Below are 23,822 nucleotides of genomic sequence, written 5' to 3'. Positions count from 1 at the left end.
TAGAGGCCTTTGCAGTATGATCACAACACGCAGTAAGAAATGCATTCTAGATTATGACCCAGTACACATATACACGTACATAATTGAAAGGCTCAGAAAGCGATATTTTCATCATTAGGTGCAATGTCTCCTGTTTTCTATTTTATTCTATTCTATTGTATTTTTTTTTAATGCTGGTCATGAGACCTGCAAAACTGATTCCATGACCCACCAATAGTCTGAGGCCAATGATTTGAGATCTTTGAGAGAAAAACAAAGTTGGAGGACTGACACTGCCCGACTTAAAGACTTACTACAGCCAGATGCAGTGGTTCATGCCTGTAATCCCAGCACTTCGGGAGGCTGAGGCAGGTGGATCACTTGAGGTAAGGAGTTCAAGACTAGCCTGGCCAACATGGTGAAACCCCATCTCTACTAAAAATACAAAAATTAGCCAGGCATGGTGGTACATGCCTGTAATCTCAGCAAGTCGGGAGGCTGAGGCACAAGAATTGCTTGAACCCGGGAGGTGGAGGTTGCAGTGCACTGAGATAGCATCACTACACTACAGCCTGGGCAACAGAGCAAGACTCTGTCTCAAATAAATAAGTAAATTAATAAGTAAATGAATAAAAGATTTACTACAAAGCTACAGTAGTTAAGAAAGTGCTATTGGCAAAAGAGTAGACAAATAGATGAATGGAACAGAATAGAGAGCTCAGAAATAGACCCACACAAATATAGTAAAATGGTCTTTGACAAAGGAGTAAAGGCAATACAATGAAGAAAGGATAGGCTCTTCAACATGGTTGTGGAATAAATGGACATCCACGTGCAAAAAAAAGAAGTGAATCTAGATCTAGACCTTTACTCAAAATGGATCATAGACTTAAAGGTAACATGCAAAACTATAAAACTCCTAGAGGATGACACAAGAAAAAATCTAGGTGACCTTTGGTTTGATGATGACCTTTTAGATAAATCACCAGTTTCCTCCATTAAATGCAACCTATGGAGGAAAACGGCTGATAAATTGGACTTCATTAAAATAAAAAACTTCTGCTCTGGAACAAAAGAAAACAGATTTGATATACTCACCAGCTCCTAAACAAATTGGCTTTTCCAGGAAAACTCAGTTCCCCTGACACTCCTGTCTGTGGGCTTGGCCAGAGTGTGGGCATCGCAGTAGAGCTCCTCTTTCTTCACCTGTGGCCTCAGCAAAGCCCCCAACACCCACCTTGCTCTGGCACACAGTCATCTCAGCAGGAAGCCCTGTCTGTTCTGCTCCCAGTGCACTCAGGTGCTCCGTGAATGTCTTTCACAGTCACGTCTACACCTGCTGTCTCCCTCCTGCAACACGCATGCTGCGACTGACCGCAGGCCACTCTGGCATCATGAGAGGTGGCCATTGCTGCTCCTGGGGAAGAGCAGAGTCACCCTCTTCCAGGAGCAGCCTTGGCTGCAACCCATGCTGCCTTCCCCTGCCCTGGGGCATTACAAGGTCGCACAAGGTCAGTCGTTCTCAACCAGGAACAATTTTGCCACCAGGAAACATGCAATGTCTGGAGACATTCTTGGTTGTCACAACTAGGGACTACTGGCACCTAATGAGTAAAAGCCGGATGCTGCTAAACATTCTATAATGCACAGGACAGCTCCCATCACAGAGACTTATCCAGCCTTAATGTAATAGTGCTGGGATGGTTAATGTTATGTGTTGACTGAAGTGGGCTAAGGGATGCCCAGAGGGCCAGTAAAGCAGGATTTCTGGGTGTGTCCATGAAGGTGTTTCTGGAAGAGATTGGCATTGGAATCTCCAGAGTCCGCACCAGTGTGGGCTGGTAACATCCAGTTTGTTGAGGGCCAGAATGGAATGAAAAGGTGGATGAAGGGCAAATTCTTTCTCTTCTTGAGCTGGGACACCCGTCTTCTCCTGCTCTTGGGTCTTCAAACTCAGACTGAATTACACCACCAGCTTTTCTAGTTCTCCGGCTCATACACGGAAGACTGTGGGACTTCCCAGCCTCCATAATCACATGAGCCAGTTTCCACAATAAGTCTCTTCTTATATTCCTATATCCATATCCTATTGTTTCCAGTTTTCTGGAGAACCCTGACTGATAAAGTACCGTGGTTGGGAAACCCTGCCCTAGATTTCTTTCTTTGGTCCTCGAAGCCTCACCTCAATCCCCATAAATCCCACACCTGCAAGAAGAAAGAAAATGTGAAAAGAGTCCCTTCTGGGAATGGATGCTGATTCCTATGTAGATTCCTCTATTGAGAGATAACTGTTGGTCAGTAGTTGGACACTACTAGTTCTCTTTTTTGAGGATTTCAAAACCGTGGTCTCTCTTCTCTATGGATAATTTTTTTCCAGTCCTATTGCTTCAAATATCATGTAAACACTTTCAACCCATAACTTGATTTCCTGTCTGGGCCTCTTTTCTGAGGTATACTGGACATCTCAAATCACATGATATGTAGATATCTGAAACTTGATTCCCAAACTGAATCCTTGGTGTCCTTCATCTCCCCACAGCCAGTACTGGTCCACCCTAGTCTTCTTCCTCTCAGTCCATGACCATCACCCCTTGCCCACTGGCTTCATCACTGGCTCGTCTCTCCACCTCCTTGACTCCTCCCCTTCCCCAGCAACCTCCTAACATGCACGCACACACACACACACATATAGGGAATATTACCACGCTGCTTCATCTCAAGTCCCTTTCTTCCCCCAGCCCATCTCCCAGAATGAATTCACTTGAATTCACTCCTGGTTTGCAGGAAAGTACAGAAATCCAAGGAATGTGGTGGGACTTGGTGGTCCAACTTAAAGGTCTAACCCTTTCACCTTTATCTCCCTCTGATCCATTTTCTACCCCAGAACCAGAGTGCTCTTAAACCATAAGTAAGCTAAGGTTACCATTTTCTAGAAACACTTCAATGCCTTCCATTACAGTTGGGGGGATTCAAATTATGTAACGTGGCTTGCAAGACTCCCCCTGCCCCACTTTGAATGGTCCTTAGGGGTTGGCCTTCTGTCAGGGCCTGGGAGATGCTGAGCATGATCCTCAGTGCCTTTGCAGAGGCTGTTCCTTGTTCGGAGCCCTTCCCTCACTCTTCCCCTTACCAAGGACCATCACTTCTTCGGGTCTCAGCACCTGTGAGACTCCAGGCTGGAGCATTTGGATGTGTGTCACTGGAGGGCTGACTTACCATTCTTTCTCTTTTCCCTCTTTCCTCCAATGGCTCCTGTGGAGGTTTGGAGACTCCTCAGTGTCACTCTTCTTCTCTCTCCGGTTCCAGTCTAACAATATGAACCCTAGGTGCCCCGCCCTAGCCTGTTCCAGTTCCTCAGGATAGAGCAAGGAGAGCTCTTCCCTGCATCTAGCCTGTGACAAATGCCTCTGGTGACAGCCCTCTCCGCCTTGTTTCCAGTCCTTTAATGAGCTGCCCACAGTCAGCCTCACTTTCACTCTGCTCTTCACACCCACCGAGCCCCACGCTTGGAGCCGCTGGGGGTCTGCCAGAAAGGCCAGGTCCTAAGATCCCTGCAGGCTGTGCCTGCTCAACTTCTCAATGTGGCTTTCTCAGCCCTGCTTTGTGCTCTCATAAAATTCTATCGACTTTGGGCCTTTTTAGAAATTTGTCCAAATTCCACTCAGAGCATTGTTTCATGCATCTCAACTATGATTTTGATGGGTTTGGGTAAGGAAGGTGAGTTCCTGGGTTCTGCTGATATCTGAACCTGGAAATCTTACCCATATTGCTGAGTGCCGCACCGGGAAGTGCAGGCTTACTTTGGTGCTGCCTTCAGGGGCAAGAGACTGTGTGCAATGCAGGCATCACCTGGTGCAGGGCTGGAACATATCAGATGACTTACTGGGCTCCAAAGTTGAAATCAGGGTTGCTTAGTAAAAGGTGGGATGTATGTAGAATCGCATAAGAAAGATCCAAGTTTCCAGGATTTGGAATGAAACAGTCTCTTCAGAATGTGCTCTCAGGATTCCCAGAGGAGAGCTATTTCTCAAGATTTCCTTGACCTTTGTCACCAGCAGGAATTAATGTTTAACTGGAACATGAGGCTGGAAATACAAGAAGAGGGAAACATGTGGCTTAGAGTTTCCAGAAGAGTGACTGCCTCAGCGCCGAGCGCCTCAGCGGCTTCTCTACGTGCTCTTCAGTCCCCAAAGTTGGAGAATCCCATCAAGGACAGTAGCCCTGTAAGGAATTCGAATTTCCAGTGTGTAAGTCCCTGGTTTTATACCTACTCAGATTGTAGTGGGAAAACAGCAACATGTACCTTGACTCTCTGGCCCCACGTTACTGAACATTTGCTTAAAGGTGAACTCGCTTGAGGGATCTTGTGCGGTGCTTTCTCTTCTGCTGCAGGCTGGCAGGGGCGTTTGTTCTGTGGGGGCTGTGCACTTGGTGGCTCTCCATGCACACAGTCACTCCAGTGACACATGTTTAATAGGGACTGGGAATGATTTCATGACTGTGGCTCAGTAGCAAACGCAGGCCAGCTGTGTTTCTATTTTTAACATGTACCGCCAAGGGTGGTGTTGATATTTTATTCCACCGAGCCTCTGTTTCTTCTGTAAATGAGGATTTTCTTAGTATCGACCTTGTGAGGATTAAATCCCATAATTTTATGGAGGTGATTAGTAAACATGAACTCTGCCCTTACCTTTATAACATCCGAGGCTCCGTGAGGGCTCTCTCCTTTCGGTGTATGGTGTAGTCTACTTAGAGGTCAATTTGGTGTCTACCTATGCAGGGTGATTTGAGGAGAATTAGAAGATCTTTCCCACCATTTTCCCACCAAAAATGCTGAGTACAATTCCCATCTGAAAACATATGCGGATAGGAATTTCTATTGGGAGAATTGTTTGGTTATCAACTTCAATGAGTCGAAGTTCTCCTGGTTTTAACTCTGTTGTTGGAAGTATGTAAGAATCAAAGCTTAATCGATGGAAATCGTTGCTGTCCATCATGCGTGAGTTAAAACCGTTACTTCTGAGTGGTCAGTTTGCATTGGGCTCTGTCTAGAAGAAGGTTCACCTTCTTCACCTCCAGTCACATCCCCATTTCACAAGTGAGCAAACAGCCAGAGGAGGGGAGGAGGATGGCATAAGATCTTGCAGCTGGCAGAGACAAAATGCGAATGTAGCCCGTTTGCACTTGGTGCTCTTGGGCAGCCAAGCAATCCAGTGTGTGGGTCCAGGGTGACAAGTGCCACTCCCGTGGCTGGGGTAAGTCCCTCCAGCATTCAGTCTTGCTCTCTGTGCTTATCTGGATGCGGTGCAGGATGAAGATGACCCTATAGAACTCTACCCTGGAAGTCCTCACAAAGTGGATACGTGACATTTTTCAAACCAGGGACATGTTGGTGCTGCTTAACATTTAAATCATAATTTTCACACTCTTAAAAATTACTAAATAAGTTTGAAGAGACACAGCCATCTGCCTACAGTGCCACCCCTGAGCTTCACGCCACCCTGGTCTCCAAGACAAGGGAGAGGCTCAGGAATACTGAATGCAGGTACGACTGTGGAAGAAGAACCAAGTTTTCACATTTTAACAAGGTCAATTGAGGCCGGGCGCGGTGGCTCACGCCTGTATTCCCAGCACTTTGGGAGGCTGAGGCGGGCAGATCACAAGGTCAGGAGATCGAGACCATCCTGGCTAACCCGGTGAAACCCCATCTCTACTAAAATAAATACAAAAAAGTTAGCCAGGTGTGGTGGCGGGCGCCTGCAGTCCTAGCTACTCCTCAGGCTGAGGCAGGAGAATGGCGTGAACCCAGGAGGCGGAGCTTGCAGTGAACTGAGATCATGCCACTGCACTCCAGCCTGGGCAACAGAGTGAGATTCCGTCTCAAAAAAACAAAAAAAAACAAAAACCCAAGGTCAATTGAGTAATCAACTGAATAAATAAATTAATTATTATGTAGAATGAGGGCTGGATGTTATGACTCACACCTGTATTGCCAGCATTTTGGCAAGGTCAATTGAGTAATCAACTTGATAAATAAATTAATGATTATATAAAATGAGGGCTGGGTGCTGTGACTCACACCTGTAATGCCAGCATTTGGGGAGGCTAAGGTGGGTAGATCACTTGTGCTCAGGAGTTTGAGACCAGCCTGGGCAACATGGTGAGACCTCATCTCCACTAAAAATATAAAAACTAGCCAGGTGTGGTGGTGTGCACCTGTAGTCCCAGCTACTTAGGAGGCTGAGGCAGGAGAATCGCTTGAGCATGGGAGGCGGAGGTTGCGGTGAGCCGAGATCGAGTCATTGCACTTAAGCCTGGGTGACAGAGTGAGACCCTGTCTCAAGAAATAATAATAATAATAAAATAAAATTATGAAAGTTTTACTCTGCCAAGAATCTATTACGGTTTTCTTTTTCCCAGGAACACTGGTCTGACTTTATTATTATTATTATTATTTTTTTATTATACTTTAAGTTCTAGGGTACATGTGCACAACGTGCAGGTTTGTTACATATGTATACATGTGCCATGTTGGTGTGCTGCACCCATCAACTCGTCAGCACCCATCAACTCGTCATTTACATCAGTTGTAACTCCCAATGCCATCCCTCCCCTCTCCCCCCTCCCCATAATAGGCCCCAGTGTATTACAGTTTTAAAGATACATAGAGCCTTAAATATATAAAGAAAATCTTGGTTCAACTATGGAGAGAAATCAACAAATCCACCATCTCTACCAATTATAGTAAACTGGATGATAGATTTAGCAAACAAAACATTAGTAAACATTTAGAAAATTTCAAAAGCAAAAGTAATAATCTTGCTTTATTGGACATATATGGAATCAAATACCTAAAAGTTAGAAAATACACTATCTTAAGTGTCTTAAATGGCATTATGCAAATGTCAACATCTATTAGAGAATTGCTCTCACACCAACATGTTCTCTGACCGCAATTCAATCCAATTAATTAAATTAGAATTCAATTAAAAAATAAGCAAATATTGCTATGTATGTCTGGACATTTTTTTTTTTTTTTTTGAGATGTAGTCTTGCTCTGCCACCCAGGCTGGAGTGCAATGGCACAATCTCGGCTCACTGTAGCTTACGCCTCTCAAGTTCAAACAATTCTCCTGCCTCAGCCTCCTGAGTAGCTGGGATTACAAGCGCCTGCCACTACAACTGGCTGATTTTTGTATTTTTAGTAGAGGTGGGGTTTCACCACGTCGACCAGGGTGGTCTCGAACTCCTGACCTCAGGTGGTGCACCCATCTTGGCCTCCCAAAGTGCTGGGATTACAGGCACGAGCCACCGTGCCCGGCAGTCTGGACATTTTTTGAATAGCTACTGAATAACTCGTGTATCAAAGAAAAACAAAATAAAGATTAAATACTACTTATACACAAATGATAATAAAATATCAGCCCCCTCCTCATACCTTTGTCCCCCTGGTGTGTGGCCCAAGCTGTGTGCAGGGTGAAGGGCACACACCCAGGGAGCAGCGCAGTCCCAGCCCCGCCCTGCGGGAGCCCTGTGCTCAGTCACCCACTGCAGCCCCCAGTCTCCTGGCCAGTCCTCCCCAGGGCTCTTCCTCATGTGTGCATAGCCACGGGCAAGAAAGGAGGGTCTCAGGACAGAGGAGTTTCAGCTCAAGAAGTGCCTGGCTGTCCCGCTTGACACTGTCCCCTCCCACAGAGCTCCAATGCTCATAGCTGGGGCCTGCCTCTCCTCTGTGGTCATGGCTGAACTCACAGTGTTTGGGGGAATGAGCCACTCTGCTGCTGGCTTCTGGCTCCCCCTGGATGGTGATGCTTGGGCAGCTCCCATCTTGCCCTCTGCGCAGATGGGGCCTAATCTCCTTATTGCCTCCACTGTCCACGTGGCTGCTGCCTGTGGGTCCCTGCACGGCTGCTGGAGGGAGCTGCTTACATACAGGCTGAGACCAGGATCCCCTCACTTGTACCACCTGCCGGCTCCCTGCCCTGCAGCCCCTGCACTCACAGCATGTTCTGCTGCCTTGAAGGCTGCTGCCTCTGTCCCAGCTCCGTGGGGTCTCTGCTCTACAGGAGTAGCTTCTTCCATGAAAAGATGCTGCTTAAAATTAGAGGATAGATGGCTCTGCTTGGGGAATTTCTAGCTCTGGACTGTGCCACAAGCCCTGGATGTGGTATGTGTATGTGTGTGCATGCATGCACTTAGGTATATGTGTGCGTGTGTGCATGTGTGCAAGCATGTGTATGTGGTATGCATGTATGTATGTATATGCTATTGTACATGTATAGTGTGTATAAACATGCATGCATGTGTGCTTGTGTATGTGTGTGCATGCATGAGTGTGCATGGTGTGTGTGCATGTGTGTGTGGTCAGGGCAGAGGCACCTGCAGGTTGCTCGTCATCTGAGTGGACCCTGTTCTCCACTCTTCCTCCTCTGCAAAACCCAGGCTCCTTTCCTAGCTTCATATGACTCCGCGTGCACCTTCAGGAGAAACGGAGTCCTGCTCCTTCTATCACACCCATCAAGCAGGGGTTGGGGGAGGGGGTGAGGGTGGGGAAGATGATCCTCCCTGTTGCTACCCAATGGGACGGAGCCCAAACCATGTTTTCAATGCTGATAGGCTTAAGGGTAACAGCACAGGAGTTTGAGATGCACACAGCTCAACACCTAATCTGCATCTCACTTCACTTTCTCATCTGGCGAAGTGGGCTTGGGACCCTGAGCCTCCCAAGTATCACAGGGTCCTAATAGTCCCTCACAGAAGACGCAGGCCCAGAGTGAGCACTCCCCAAATGCCACGCCATCCCTTCCTCACCCCTGGAGTGGAGCCTGGGGGTTCTCAGACTTGTTGGGAGAGTCCCAGGAGCACTGGCCCCAAATCTGCATCCCACACAGTGCCTGGGAACCCAGGGCCCATTTTTTCCTTGGCATCTCCCCAGCCCCCGCAGGCCGTGCTGTTCCTCGCCATCCTGCTAGGATGACTCTCTCCTCCTGGGGGCAGAGTGGGGGCAGGAGGTGGTGGGAGGGTGGAGGGATGCTGCTCAGTAAATAATGCAGAGCCGGCAGCTCTGATTGGCTTCAGAGAGGCAGACACCGTGTCTACATAAATGGCAATCACATCTTCTGTGCCTCTTAACTGTCACTGTGGAGAGGAGAGAGAGAGGACAGAGAGCAAGTCACTCCGGGCTGCCTGTGAGTACCGCTCTTTGTCCTCATGGCTCGCGGACCAGACTCACGCGTCCAGCTCCCTGGATGGCCGTGACCCTGGGGTTTGGGGTGGGAGGTTTGCCGGTTGATTCTAGCTGTGCTGAGTTCCCCTCCTGCAGGAGAAAGGAGGTTCTGCCGACAGGGACAGCTGAGCATCCAGTGTGTTCAGGTGGCACAGGGTTTACAGGAACTTTTCAAGAAAATAGGCACTAACCTAGGTCGGCTTGCTTTTTTGTACCATCTGCAAGCAACAGGTCAGGCACATAATCCAAAACTTTGGATTGCTTTTTAGGCCACATTCCTAGAGCCACGACAGCAACATAACTGATTGGAAATTATTTTCCAGACTGGCTCGCGTGCATGTAGTGACCACGGAGACCACACGATGGGTGGGAAAGAAGGAGGCTGTGCAGCCTCAGAGGCTGGGGTTTGCATTCAGGTGCACACCTCCCCGGCCGCCTTTCCTGCCTCAGAGGTGAAGGAGAGCAGCTAATTAACAGCGTCCTCCCAGCAGATCATGGTAAAAACCAGGTCTGATTTTATAAAGGGGCGGGCACACAATAGGTGTTCAATAAATGAGAGCCCTATTATGAATAAGGGAGGAAAGTGTGAGGGCGATGAAGATGCTGCTGCGTGGTCTGCTGCACCCTCCATAGCCTGTTTTCTTCAGTTTCCAAGGGAAATTCAGGCAGGTGACATGGGTTCTCCCCACAAGCTTGTTTCTCTCTTGAAGACTCCAAGGGCAGAGGCTCCTTGCGAAAATTTCTCATTCAGATAAGCAGGGTTTCCCCTCCAAGAGGTGACAATCGCTGCACAAAAGCTGGTCCTCTGTGGGTTTGTCAAGTGTGCCAGAGACAAACACTCCTTTTGCTCGGGGCACGGGAGTCCTGGCTGGCAGCCTGCGGTGACCCCAGACTAGAACACAGGCATCGTAGATGGCTGACCACACAGCAAGTTCAGGGGTGTCTGAATGGTTCTGAAGGAGACAAAATCATACCATTCTCAGCAGTTTATTTTCTTCCTGTCTTCTGGGCACACACTGGGTGGGCCTCTGCACACAGCCAGTGTGAATATAATAATTAAAATAAATCCCCCTTAACTCCCCTGCCACAAATTCAAAGACATAGCCTGGGGGTTCTAATTACCTTTGTTTTCTGCTCTTCAAGATATTGATTATTCTGAAGGTTTTACTTTCAGAAACTCAACTTGAGTCAGCTGTCAAGTTTAGGGAACGGCTCTAGGAAAACCACACTACGTGGATATTTTATAAGAAGTGTTCTGCAGCCGGGCGCAGTGGCTTATGCCTGTAATCCCAACACTTTGGGAGGCTGTGGTGAGTGGATCACCTGAGGTCGGGAGTTCAAGACCAGCCTGGCCAACATGGTGAAACCCCGTCTCTACCAAAAATACAAAAAATAGACAGGCGTAGTGGTGAGCACCTATAGTCCCAGTTACTCAGGGGGCTGAGGCAGGAGAATTGCTGGAACCCGGGAGGTGGAGATTGCAGTGAGCTGAGATCACACCATTGCACTGCAGCCTGGGCAACAGAGCGAGACTCCGTCTCCAAAAAAAAAAAAAAAAAAAAGGTGTTCTGATGTTTTCTGTTTGTCTGGTGCTTGTTGGCATTTCTGGAGGAAGACATTCAGGGAGCCCAGAGGCACCTCGTGGACATATGCGGCAGCGATGGACACAGGACCTCATAGAAAAGGTTAGAATCCCACTGTGCTGAGAGATGGCGGAGGGTCCTGGTCTTGTGGTTTGAACAGAGGCAAGTGTGGAAGCCACTTCTGAGCTGTGCAGGCTGAGAGGAGCTCCGTGCCTGCTGCATGCTTCCCTCAGCCTCTCCACATTGCTGTCGAGGGGATCATACTGCTACTTTGCAGAGCTGATGTGAAGTTTAGGAGAATATAGGTAAAGGGCTTATACTGCTGCCCTGTATATGGCAACTCTTCAGCATTTCTACTGTTTTGGAGGAGGTAGGGGGGAGGCACTTCTCTTGGGGCATGGAGGGCCGCAGAATTTGTTGAGCCTCTGCTTGTTTCCAGCCCAGGTGGGTGGAGGCAGACATGTGTCTGCGTGCTCAACGCTCCCACCCAAAGCCACATCCCCCTGTTCTCCCAGGTGCAGTGAACCAGGCAGGAGCCCTGGACCACACTCTCGGTTGCAGACACCACCTTCCCTATCCCAGTGGGAGCCCTGTTTAGAGTCCTGTGGTCTCATCTCTGGCCGTGGTGAGGACACGGGCAGCTGACAGCGCAGGTGTAAGTGGATTCCAGGGCAAAGGTGCGTTAGGAAAATGCTGACTTCAGAACACTGGCACCCACTCCTGCACTTACTGGCTGTGTGGCTGTGGTCAAGTTAAACAGCAATAACTACTGGCCTGGCAGGGTTGTGAGCGTGTTTAGTGAGATGATGTATACCATGAGCTTATCAGGAGCTTGAGCACTGCTGATTTGTTTGGTTTCTTGGACAATAGGATGTGGCAACCAAGGTTCAACAGATTCTCAGGATTTTTTCTTGGTGGGGGGCACCTCAAGTGCAGGCTTCTTAGCAACACCAGGCCCCAGGACGGCAACTGTTCAATATGAGGAATAGGGAAGCATTCAGTGTGAATCTAGAAGTCAATATTTACCGCCAAACTGGCTCATAAGGACTCCCCAAAGAGTGTGCCAAAGCATACTAAATAGATTCACAGTGCAGGTGTCCTGTGTTTGTAATAGACGGTAAACCAGGACATGTCATGGGCACTGGATATTATGACTATGGTGAAAAGAAGCAACCAGCTAGAACATAATTTGAACTGTCTCAAGCCAATAGCAAAGGCAAATGGTTATGATCTCTTGTGAACTAGTAATGTGACTGCAAGAGAAAGGGGGAAAGAATTGAGAAAAAAATAAGGGAAAAAATTTGTAAGGGGGGGTGATTTCTAAAGTTTCTTCTGACATAACTCTTCAATAAAATGAAAACAAAGGAGAAGTTAAAATTACCTAGCAGTTAGCATATAAACTTTTAAAATTAGCAACCATGAATGAAAATAATAAAATGTGAATGTTTTAAGGTTTAAAGTTAAAATGCGAATGAAGGAGAAAAGCTTGCAGAGATGGAGCGTGTACGCTCGATGCCTGATGGTGGGTGACATTTCCGTATCATTCCAGTTTTTCAAAAAGAAGTTGACAACATGCAAAAAGAACTGTACAACTCACATGTGTCAATTCTACTGGGGAATTAATGTCTTTGAGAGACAGACCTAATGGGTGCGACCTGTATGGTGACGGTGGAGTGTCATCTACTCATGACGGTGCTGCCCATAAGAGCGAACAGCTGACAGGCAAAGTGGGAATGGACGGTGTCATAGGAACACGGTGAAATTCCCACTCAGCAGCCCTTAATAAGAGCAAACAGGAGTGTTATGTTAAGGAAATTCTGCATATTGTAATTAGGCATACAGGAAAAATGTCAAGTGAAAAAAGGATCCCCAGTCATACACACATCCTCACTGCAACGATTTGAATTGTCTACAGTCAGGACTAAAATGGAATGATATCAATCAGTGTAATGTCCTTCACATTCTTTTTCGTCTTTTGAGATTGCTCAAGTTATGAATGTTTCCAGCCAGCGTTAACTTAGGTCACAGCATGGTTACAGAGATATGAGTGGAAGTAGTATCTTTCCATGGGAGGAAAACTGAAAACCAAGACAAACTTCTCTATGGTTCCTTTCCATGGGTCATTGTTGGCCAAGAATCTACTTTGACAGAGCTTTGTTTATTAAACAGGGAATGAATAAGAAACAGCTGCACAAAGCTCCTTCCTCCTTCATGTCAGCAGAGCAGCAAGGCTTTCCCTTGAATTTTGATCTTTGTTGTAGAAATTTTCTCCCTTTTCTCTTATGCTACCTCAGGAGAAGAGGCTTCTGCCTGTCTTCTGTAGCATCAGTAATAATAATTGCTAGACACAGGTTTACAGTCCAAAGTGCTCTCTGCCTGCATGAGCTTGCAGCTCCATTTTACATGTGAAGAAACAGACTCAGAGAGGCCAAAACGTCAGCCAGCAGCTGCATGCCTCTTGCGGCAGAGCTATGGACTCAAGCTGTTCTCTCTGAATGCAAACCCACTATTCTTTCTACTCTCCATGAGGAGGAGGAGGAGGAGGAGGAGGAGGAGGAGGAGGAGGAGGAGGAGGAGGAAGACTGTCCTGTGGAATTGTAGTGCTGAAAGCATAGCTCTGCTTGATTGTGGCAGGGCCATTTTCCAACGCAGACCAAGCTGGCCAAGGAGGCAGCTGGGCGGAGTAGGACTTAGAACCCAGTGCAAAGTCCCTTACAGGAGTTCCTCTCTGGACAGACACTCCCTTGAGATGATGGATTTGATTCCTCCTGAATTTGCACAGGCGTGGAGAGTGAAATGCTATGCTTTGAGCATCTATCTTGTAATTATCTTGTACTCTCTTCACGGTTCTGTGTGGTGCCTAGGATGATGGCCATGGTACAGATTGCAAGTGGAGCTGCAATGGAGTGGACATGTGTGTTTCTCCCAACATTCCTATGTTGAAATCCTCACCTGCAATGTATTAGGCAATGGGAACTTTGAGAGGTGATTAGGTCATGAAGTCAGTGCCCTCATGAATGGAATGAGTACCCTTACAAAAGAGACCCTAGAGAAACCCATCACCCCTTCCACCATGTGAGGACATAGAGAGAAGGCTGTGTTTATGAGAAACAAGCCTCACCAGATACCAAATCTGCCAGGGCCTTAATCTTGGACTTCCAGCCTCAGAACTCTAAGAAATCATTGTCTGTTGTTTATAAGCTGCCCACTCTATAGTACTTTTTATAGCAGCCCAAACGGACTAAGACGGGGTCTTGGCCACCGTCTCACCTCCAGCCGAGAGCTGCCCAAGCCCTTTCTCTTTCTGGTTACCGTTTGTAATGAACATGATCTATAAGCAACCAAGGCACCGTGGAAGCTGCGGTGCCCCTATGGTCCTCAGTGGGCCTTCGGGAAATCATTCCTTGCAGCCCTGGGAGAAACTGGTTTTACACGTTTCTAATCCTGAAGTTACTTAAGCCATGCTCTTTTCATCAACTGATACGCATCTGGCTGCAGCTGTTAGGGATGCTCTGTACCTGTGTTTGAGTCCAGGACATTCTCTTGGGTGCCTTCAGGAGCCAGACTGCCCGAGTTCAACTGTGGCTGATCTGACTACAGCAGGTGTGGAGTCTTAGTTCAGTTGTGCAGCCTCTCTGTGCCTCAGTCTTCTCATCTGTTAAAGGGAATAATAGTATTACTGACAAGGTTTTTATAAAGATTAAAAATGACAACCAGGCAAATAACTTAATGTAGTTCTTGGTGCATGTAAGTTCATATCAATGTTAACTATTTTTTAGACCAATGAGAGAGTACTTATTTAAATAAGAACACCCAGATTTACATAAAAGTAGTGGCACCAGTGTAAGACAGTGGCAAGGGTGTGTGCGTATGTGTGTGTGTGTGGTGCCCTAGCTTAATTGTGTCAATTGTAAGTAGGGACACTTTGGCCTATAGGATGAAGGAAACAGGGGTTCTGCCTTTGTTTTGCTGCAACCAGCTTCACACCTGAGACAGCCCATCCCTTCCCTGGGTCCCAGGTCCCTGCCTTGTGAAATGAGCATGGTAATAGCTCTCACCAATAAAGCATTAAAGGAGCTAAGATGTCAGCCTATCCTGGGGCTCTTTTCCAACGATCTCTTGTCTCCTCTACTGACTCCAAATCACACAGACCATGCTTCTCAGGAACCCAGGACACCTGGATTATGGTAGGATTCTGCCAGTGGGAGGCTTAGTGGGAGGCTGGAAGGCAGAGGTACTACCATCCCCGTGATGCTGGCTCAGCCTCCTCCTCCATGCCTGCTCTCCCAGTAAGCCTGACCCGGTAGCAGCTTTGCACGGATGGCCTGGATCCTGGTTCCAGGAGCACAGTCTCTCCCATCTCTCTGATGGAGAGATGGGAGTGCATCATGGTGGCCAGAGAGGTTAGCTGAGCTTCCTCAGTTACCTAAGGTCACCCAGCTAATAAGCCTTGGAGATAAGACACAAGCCGAGGTATCTGGATCCAGAGTCCACCCCTCTCTCCGGCAGCGCCATGCTGCCTCCCAGAATACTTTCTGTTTATGTTGCTTTTTACCCATGTGAGGGAGTCTGTGATGTTTCTCTCTCTGTAGCTTATAAAGCTTATGTGTTAAGGGCCTTGGTGACACAGAATCTTCATGACTTTCTGAAGAATGCTGCAGGAACCTGAGGTCAAGCATGTAGAATAATTGGCTTTGAGGACCACAGTCTCTGAGAAGAGCAGTTGTATGGAAAGTAGGACTGATCGCTAACTCTGGCTCTAGTCCCTGACTATTATCTCATCAAAGAATCTGACAAATCTGTCAGCACTACCTAAGTCTCATAAGCTGAAAAGAACCAGCAGTTGCAAAACAGTGGATTTCCAGTTTGTAAACAGATGAGTTTGAGAGCCATGGAAGAGAAATACAGGTGAAGATAATGTGTCCTAGAGGGGGAGGAAGGAAGGAGCTGAGGAAGCCGGCCTCAAAAGCCTCAAAATGAGGCACTTCTGCCCAGTTAATAATTTTATTTTTTTACTTAAAGAAAATTAATAGACTTTCAGGGCAGTTTCAGGTGTACAGGAAAGTTGGGCAGAAAGTAGAGAGTCTTCATATTTCCCCTCTCCCTCCCCACAGTTCTCCTATTATTAATGAAAACGTTTTACTGAGCACTGACTCTGCAGCAGGCTATCACCCGGTCATCTCACTCATCTTCCCAGCAGCACTGGAGGGAGGTATTTCCATACATTCTTGCTTTCACAGAGGCTGAGAAGGAGCCCCAGAAAGGGGTGGAGGTTGAAGGTAACAGAGTAACTGAAAGCGATGGCCCTTGACCTCGGGTCTGCCTGACACTTGGTGGTATAGCAGGAGGCCACTCCTAAGCAGATTTGGATTATTCACGTGCCTCTTGGCCACTGACAAAAAATGCTCATGTAAAGCTTCTTAGTAGCCTGTTGTTTAACCAGAGTCTTAAGGGTTAAAAAAAAACTTAGAGGATCTTTTTTGAGGCAAGTTTATCAGGTAGCCATTTTCCTGTTATTAAAAAAGCTCTCATGGCTAGAAACTTCTTTATGGTCTTGCTTGGAAGCATTTCTCCTACTGGACATTTTTATGGTCTTTGAACCCACAGAGAAAATGTCCATCAAGAAAACAGTCAGGCCGGGCGCAGTGGCTCATGCCTGTAATCCCAGCATGTTGGGAGGCTGAGGTGGGTGGATCACAAGGTCAGAAATTCAAGACCACCCTGACCAATACTGTAAAACCCCATCTCTACTAAAAATACAAAAATTAGCTGGGTGTGGTGGCATGGCATGCACCTGTAGTCCCACCTACTCGGGAGGCTGAGGCAGGAGAATTGCTTGAACCTGGGAGGTGGAGGTTGCAGTGAGCCAAGATCGAGCCATTGCACTCCAGCCTAGGTGACAGAGCAAGACTCCACCTAAAAAAAAAAAAAAAGAAAAAAGAAAGGAAAGGAAAAGAAAAAAAGAAAGCAGTCAATCCAGAGGGAAATCAGCCAAATTAGTTTTGTGCCTGGATTTGTAAGTATATGCTTGAGGGGGATAGTGAGCCAGGGCCTCAGTCCCAAAAGCATACGTGTTTTCTGAGACATATACTATGGCCCTTTTTTCTGGAATAGTGTAAAAAATGTCAACCCTATTATTTTCATCAGGATGGAAAAGGAAAGTCAAGAGAGGCTGAACAAAGTCTCCAGTGTCCTGGTGTTTGCAGCAAAATCGTGTCTTGTGTGCATGAACAGACAGGACCATGGACAGATCCACAGTTCATGGTTGCCATCCCCACTCCGGGCTTGTGAGGAATCCACTACCTTACATGCACAGTGGTGTGGCTGGGCTTGCCCGTGATGCTAGGGATCTGGGCTAGGATCTCTCTCTTATCTGGCTGTGGCAGATAAGTCCTAGGAGGGAAATCGCAGTGCTCAGACTGCAGGACACTTAGTCAAGTGCTGAGCATGGAGAGCTAGACGCTGGGCAGGGACTGAGACAGGAGATGGCACAGGTGGAAGTGGTCAGGACTCAATGGTGGGAGGGGCTATAGCTCCTGAGCCATTAGTGTCTGCTGTGACTCTTCCTTGTGGCAGATATGTGAGGGGCTGGTGACTTGAATTGTCTCAAAGGTAGAGAGTAGAGTCCAATAGGGTATATTAGAGAAATAAAATGTCTAGAGGACCAAAGATCATTCATTCATTCATGATTCAGCAAATACCTACAGAGCTCTCTGTTGTCCAGGGCCTGTGACTGGTCCCAAGAAGGCAAAAATAAATAAGTTGAGGACCCTGCTTGGAGAAGCCCACCATTTGCAAAGGGTATCACTGAAATGATGTATTACAACAAAATAACCCCACAGGTCAATCAGGAGGTCTGAGGGCGTTCAGGGGAGTCCATCTCTTCTTGAAGCATGTGGAGCTGGAGATGAGCTCTGACTGTTGCTGATGCAAAAAGACATTGAGCCAGAAGTCCAGGGAGGCAGCCGGCTCACCGTGCACAGGCAATGCACCGCAGGGGCTGCATGGAGAATAGCACAGCATGGAAAATAGTGTGGGGTAGAGAAGAGTGTGGAGAATAGTGTCATGTGCAGCTGCTGGAACACTGGGCAGATTATGTCAACAGAAGCTATTTCAAGGACCTGGAGAGGCATAAGCCACAGCCTTTATCATAGGCTAAGTCTTCCAGCTAATATTTACACAGCTTGGGGGCATAAAATATCAAACAGCTACAAATGAGCACAAGATTCTCTGTGGCTTCGTGCTAAGAGCCTTCTAAAAAGGTCTTTGTGGGAAATAATCTGTGAATAAATAACAGAGAATAATTTAAAATATAAGAACCAGGTCTTATTTTACACTTTGACTAGGAATATTTCTTTTGGTGTATGTGGTGTGTGTCTGCTTTTTGTGTCGTTTATTCCAGAGCCACATGCTTTGGCCTGGTGCTGTGACTTAAAGCTGATACCCTCAGAAAGTGAGCGTCTTTCTGAACCTTGCTCAGCTACCCCTTCTGAGTCTTCAGCTTGTTGCCTCACATGTCCGGCCCCCCAGGAGGGCAAATAGATATAGCTAGAATATTTGCTTCAAAAGGCATTGCTAATAATCACACACCAGGTACAAGTCCTGAAGAAAAGATTATGAGATTTCACTACATAAAAATTAAAATTCTCATAGGTCAGAATAGAATTGTAAGCAAATTGTGTCCAACAAAAATGAGGAAAATGCCTGCAAAACATTTCAAGACGTAAGAGTAGAATGTATTAGTATATTAGAACTCTCACAATTAAATAAGAAATATCAAACACCCTAGTGGAAAAGAATGCAGTGATCAAGAAATTCATTAAAAAAGAAATCCAAATGGCAAAGAAACATACACACAAAAAATACGCAGTTTCATTAATCAAAGTACAATGGGGCCGGGTGCGGTGACTCATGCCTGTAATCCTAGCATTTTGGGAGGCTGAGGCGGGTGGATCACTTGAGGTCAGGAGGTAGAGACCAGCCTGGCTAACATGGTGAAACCCTGTCTCTACTAAAAGTATAAAAACTAGCTGGGCATGGTGACATGTGCCTGTAATCCCAGCTACTCAGGAGTTCAAGGCAGGAGAATTGCTTGAACCTGGGAGGCAGAGGTTGCAGTGAGCCCAGATCATGCCACTGCACTCCAGCCTAGGCGATAGAGCGAAACCCTGTCTCAAAAAAAAAAAAAAAAAAAAAAAAAAAAAAAAAAAAAAGGTACAACAGAATCATTAAATGCTTACAAGGCTGGTTAAACTTAAAATGAATATTCAAGCCCAGTGATTGTATGGTAAAATGAGCATTCTTATACACTCCCTACCGGGAGAGTATTTGGTTAAAAAAAATGTTTTAGGGGAAAATTTGGCAATATATTTTCAAGACACTAAAAATATTTATCTCTAGAAGAATTTGTTCTAAATAAATTATAAAATAAGTGTTCTCCTTTTTATAAATTTTTAATGCAAAAGAAAGTGTGCAGTAATGTAAACAAGAGGTTGCACTTTTTAGGATTATTTAGAAAAGCTAATAGCTGAAATTTATTGAGTGCTAATTTGTTATCATTTATTTATTTGGTTGTTACAAAAAAATTCTTCGAGGTATTACAGGCATACCTCTGTGAAAGGAAAATATCTTAGGCCCTTTGAGGCTGGGAACTACTCAGGGAAAATCTGTCTCCCATTCTGTTCAAGTCATCCCTTTTCTTTCAGAGATAGATGCATATTCTGATTGCCTTCTTTGGAAAGACTTATCAGAAACTCAAAAGAATGCAACCGTCTGCCTCTCAGCTATCTGTGACCTGGAAGCCCTCAGCGGGAGGGCCTTGCTTTGCGCTGTCTCCGCCTTTCTGGACGGAACTAATGTATTTCTTACAAACTGATTGATGTCTCATGTCTCCCTAAAATGTGTAAAACCAAGCTGTGTCCTGACCACATCGGGCACATGTCGTCAGGACTTCCTGAGGTTGTGTCAGGGGTGTGTCCTCAACCTTGGCAAAATAAAATTAACTGAGACCTGTCTCCAGTTTTTGGTGTTCACACCTCAGAAATATTGCAAATTCAGTTCCAGGTGACCACCATAAAGTGACTCGCATGAATTTTTTGACTCTCCAGTACATATAAAAGTTCTGTTTACACTATACTGTAGTCTATTAAGTGTGCAATAACATAATATGTTAAAAGTCTATACCTTAATTTAAAAATAATTTATTGCTAAAAATGCTAATGATCATCTGATCCTTCAGCAAACGTAATCTTTTTGCTAGTGGAGGGTCTTGGCACCGTGTTGATGGCTGCTGACTGGTCAGGGTGGTGGTACCTGAAAGTTATGGTAGCTGTGGCAATTCCTTAAAACAAAGCACCAATGAAGTTTCCTGCATCGATCAACTCTTCCTTTCACGAAGGATGCCTCTGTAGCATGTGATGCTGTTTGATAGCATTTTACCCCCAGTAGAACTTCTTTCAAAATTGGAGTCAGTTCTCTTAAATCTTGCTGCTGCTTTAGCAACTCAGATTATGTAATATTCTAAATCCTTTGCTGTTGTTTCAACAATACTCATAGCCTCTTCAACAAGAAGAGATTCTATCTCAAGAAACTACTGTCTTTGCTCATCCATAAGAAGCAACTAATCTGTCCAATTTTATCATGAGATTGCAGCAATTCAGTCACATCTTCAGGCTCCACTTAAAATTCTAGTTCTCTTTCTATTTCCACCATATCTTCAGTGACTTCTTCCACTGAAATTTTGAACCTTGAAGTCATCTGTGAGGATTGGAATCAACTTCTTCCAAACTCCTGTTAATGTTGGTATTGTGACCTCTTTCTATGAATCACAGATGTTCTTAATGGCATCTAGAATAGTAAATTCTTTCCAAAAGGTTTTCAATTTATTTTGCTGAAGTTCATCAGAGGAATCACTATCTATGGCAGATGTAGCCTTATGAAACGCATTTCTTAATAAGACTTGAAAGTCAAAATTACTCTTTGATCAATGGACTGTAGAATGGATGTTGTGTTAGCAGGAATGAAAACATTAATCTCCTTGTACATCTCACTCTTGAGTGACCAGGTGCATTGTCAATGAGCAGTAATATTTTTGAAAGGAATCTTTCCTTCTGAGAAGTAGGTCTCAACAATGGTCTTCAAATATTCAGTAAACCATACTGCAAACAGATGTGCTGTCATCCAGGCTTTGTTGTTCCATTTATAAAGCACAGGAAGAGTAGATATGGCATAATTTTTAAGGGCCCTAGGATTTTCAGAATGGTAAATAATCATTGGCTGCAACTTAAAGTCACCAGCTGTATTACCCCCTTTGAAAGTCAGCCTGTGCTTTGAAGCTTTGAAGCCAGGCATTGACTCTCCTCTCTGGCTATGAAAGCCCTAGAGGGCGTCTTCTTCTGATAGAAGTCTATGTACGTCTATGTTGTCTACATTGTTTTTTTTTTTTTTTTTTGAGATGGAGTCTCACTCTGTCACCCGGGCTGGAGTGCAGTGGCGTGATCTCTGCTTACTGCAAGCTCCGCCTCCCGAGTTCACAACATTCTCCTGCCTCAGCCTCCTGAGTAGCTGGAACTACAGGTGCCTGCCACCATGCCTGGCTAATTTTTTGTATTTTTAGTGGAGACTGGGTTTCACCGTGTTAGCCAGGATGGTCTCGATCTCCTGACCTGGTGATCTGCCTGCCTTGGCCTCCCAAAGTTCTGGGATTACAGGTATGAGCCACCGTGCCCGGCCTATGTTGTACACATTGAAAACCTATGGTTTACTGTAGCTACCTTCATGGATTATCTTTGCTGGATCTTCTGGATAACTTGCTGCAGCTTCTCCACTGACTCTTGCTGTTTTACCTTGCACAGAAGTAATAGAGACAGCTTCTTTCCGTAAACCTCATGAACCAAACTCTGCTAACTTCAGGCATTTTGTCTGCAACTTTTTTTTTTTTTACCTCTCTCAGTCTTCATAGAATTGAAGACAGTTAAGACCTTACTCTGGAATGGGCTCTGGCTTAAGAAAGTGTTGTGGCTGGTTTGATCTTCAATTCAGACCACTAAAACATTCTCCACACCAGAAATAAGGCTATTTTTCTAAGCGTTTGTGTGCTCACTGGAGTTGTACTTCTAATTTCCTTCAATAACTTTTCCTTTGCTTTAATAGCCTGGATAACTGTTTGGCTTCACTTTTGACCTCACTCAACTTTTGACGTGCCTTCCTCACTCAGCTGAATCATTTCTAGCTTTTGATTTAAAGTGACAGACATACTACCTACTCTTCCTGTCACTTGAACACTTAGAGGCCATTGCAGGGTTATTAATTGATCTAATTTCAATATTGTCACATCTCAGAGAACAGGGAGGCCCAATAAAAGGAAGAAAGACAGGCGAATAATGGGTCAGTGGTTCAGTCAGACACAAATTTATTAAGTTGACCATCATGTGGGTGTCGTCCATGCTGTCCCAAAACGATTACAATAGTAACATCAAAGATTGCTGACCATAGATCACTATAGCAGATTAATAATAATGAAATGGTTTGAAATACTACAAAATTTTCTGAAATGTAACACGGACTCATTGAGTGAGCACAGGCTGTTGGAAACATTGTGCCTATAGACTTGCTGGATTCAGGGTCGTCACAAACCTTCCATTTGTAAAAAATGCAATAAAACGGGGTGTACCTATACTATTATTGTCATGATTTTTGTTCCCAGTTAAAGAAAATGAGGTTTAGCATGGCAGCAATTTACGCTGGGTTGTACAGCTAATACATGCTATTACAATAGCTAAACATGCAATAACGATAGCTAATACATAGAATCAGGGTGTGACTCGCAGTCCTTTCTTTGGCTCTCGGTCTTGGAGTGGTGGCCACTGGGATACACCAATGCTTCCAACTATGTGGGTGAAAATTGGAAATAATATAAATGTTCAACAATAGAGGTACATGTTGTGAATATGGCACACTCACATTATGAAATACTTGTGAGAAATCACACAATAGAAAAGTATCAGCTGGGTGTGGTGGCTCATGCCTGGAATCCCAGCACTTTGGGAGGCCGAGGCAGGCAGAGCACTTGAGATCAGGAGTTCAAGACCAGCCTGGCCAACATGGTGAAACCCTGTCTCTACTAAAAATACAAAAAAATTTAGCCGGGCTTGCGCCACCATGCCCTGTTGTCCCAGCTACTCAGGAGGCTGAGGCAGGAGAATCACTTGAACCTGGGAGGCAGAGGTTGCCATAAGCCAAGATTGTACCACTGCACTCTAGCCTGGGTGACACAGCAAGACTCCATCTCAAAAAAAAAAAAAAAAAAAGAAAAGAAAAAGAAAAAGAAAAGTATTTGTCAACATGAGAAATGTACTTAGAAATTAGTGAAGAAAAACAGGCTAGCAAAAAGATCTGCAGTGTGATACCATTTGAGTTAAAAATTTGAGTCATATTAATTTGAAATACTTCCACTTGAAGTGAAAACCAAGTTTCACTGTATGTGCAAAATTTAAAATAAACAGTCCACCAAACTAAAAACTAATTTCAAAGCCTGCAGGCCCCAAGGAATTGTAAGCTGGATGCTTTAGCATGCAGCCATGATATTTTGCTGGTGAACAGGACACTCCTTTGTCATTGGCTTAAGAAGCACAAAGGTGCAACAGAACTTCAGACAGTCATTGTGGTTTTTCTCATGCTTGTTAGTTCGGCATTCGCTGTTGCCATAATTTAGAGCCTAATCTTATGTCTCAATCACTGCCACTCGAGCACTCACTAGTTGAGAAATGCATGCTTAAACAATAGCTTTAATATGGGGGCTGGATCTAATAAGCCTTGAAATAACATAAAAATTGCTGTAATTGTTTATTTAACAGAGAACATGGAAGTAAAAATGTGAGAGAGAATGTCAATGGAAGGAAAAGCACATTCAAGCAGGTTTACCTTTGTCAAAGGACCTTGACCAAACTTCAGCCAAGCTCCTCTGGCCCAAGAGGGAAGAGCTTAGCCAAGTCTTTCCTTTGGCCTGCTGAGCACACCCGTGATGTCCAATCAAA

At 45.4% G+C, this 23,822-nt stretch overlaps 1 protein-coding gene across 4 annotated transcripts in view; it reads left to right on the top strand.

The window, feature by feature from the left end:
* The first annotated feature begins 4,088 nt into the window (after positions 1-4,088).
* The window catches only part of LOC105492377 (dopa decarboxylase), a 106,291-nt gene continuing 86,557 nt past the window's right edge, over positions 4,089-23,822 (top strand). The window contains exon 1 of one of the 4 annotated variants that reach the window (XM_011759432.2): positions 4,089-4,226. The gene's annotated coding sequence lies outside the window, so the exon portion shown is untranslated. Of the gene's footprint in view, positions 4,227-9,068; positions 9,168-10,801; positions 10,891-23,822 lie in introns of those variants that run through there. The other 3 variants (XM_071095190.1, XM_011759433.2, XM_011759434.3) reach the window with 3 other exon arrangements.

The sequence above is a fragment of the Macaca nemestrina genome, chromosome 4 (assembly GCF_043159975.1).
Source record: "Macaca nemestrina isolate mMacNem1 chromosome 4, mMacNem.hap1, whole genome shotgun sequence".
In the NCBI taxonomy this organism is placed as follows: Eukaryota; Metazoa; Chordata; class Mammalia; order Primates; family Cercopithecidae; genus Macaca; species Macaca nemestrina.
The sequence above is the reverse complement of the archived record's forward strand: the minus strand, read 5'-3'. Positions and strand labels throughout refer to the sequence as shown.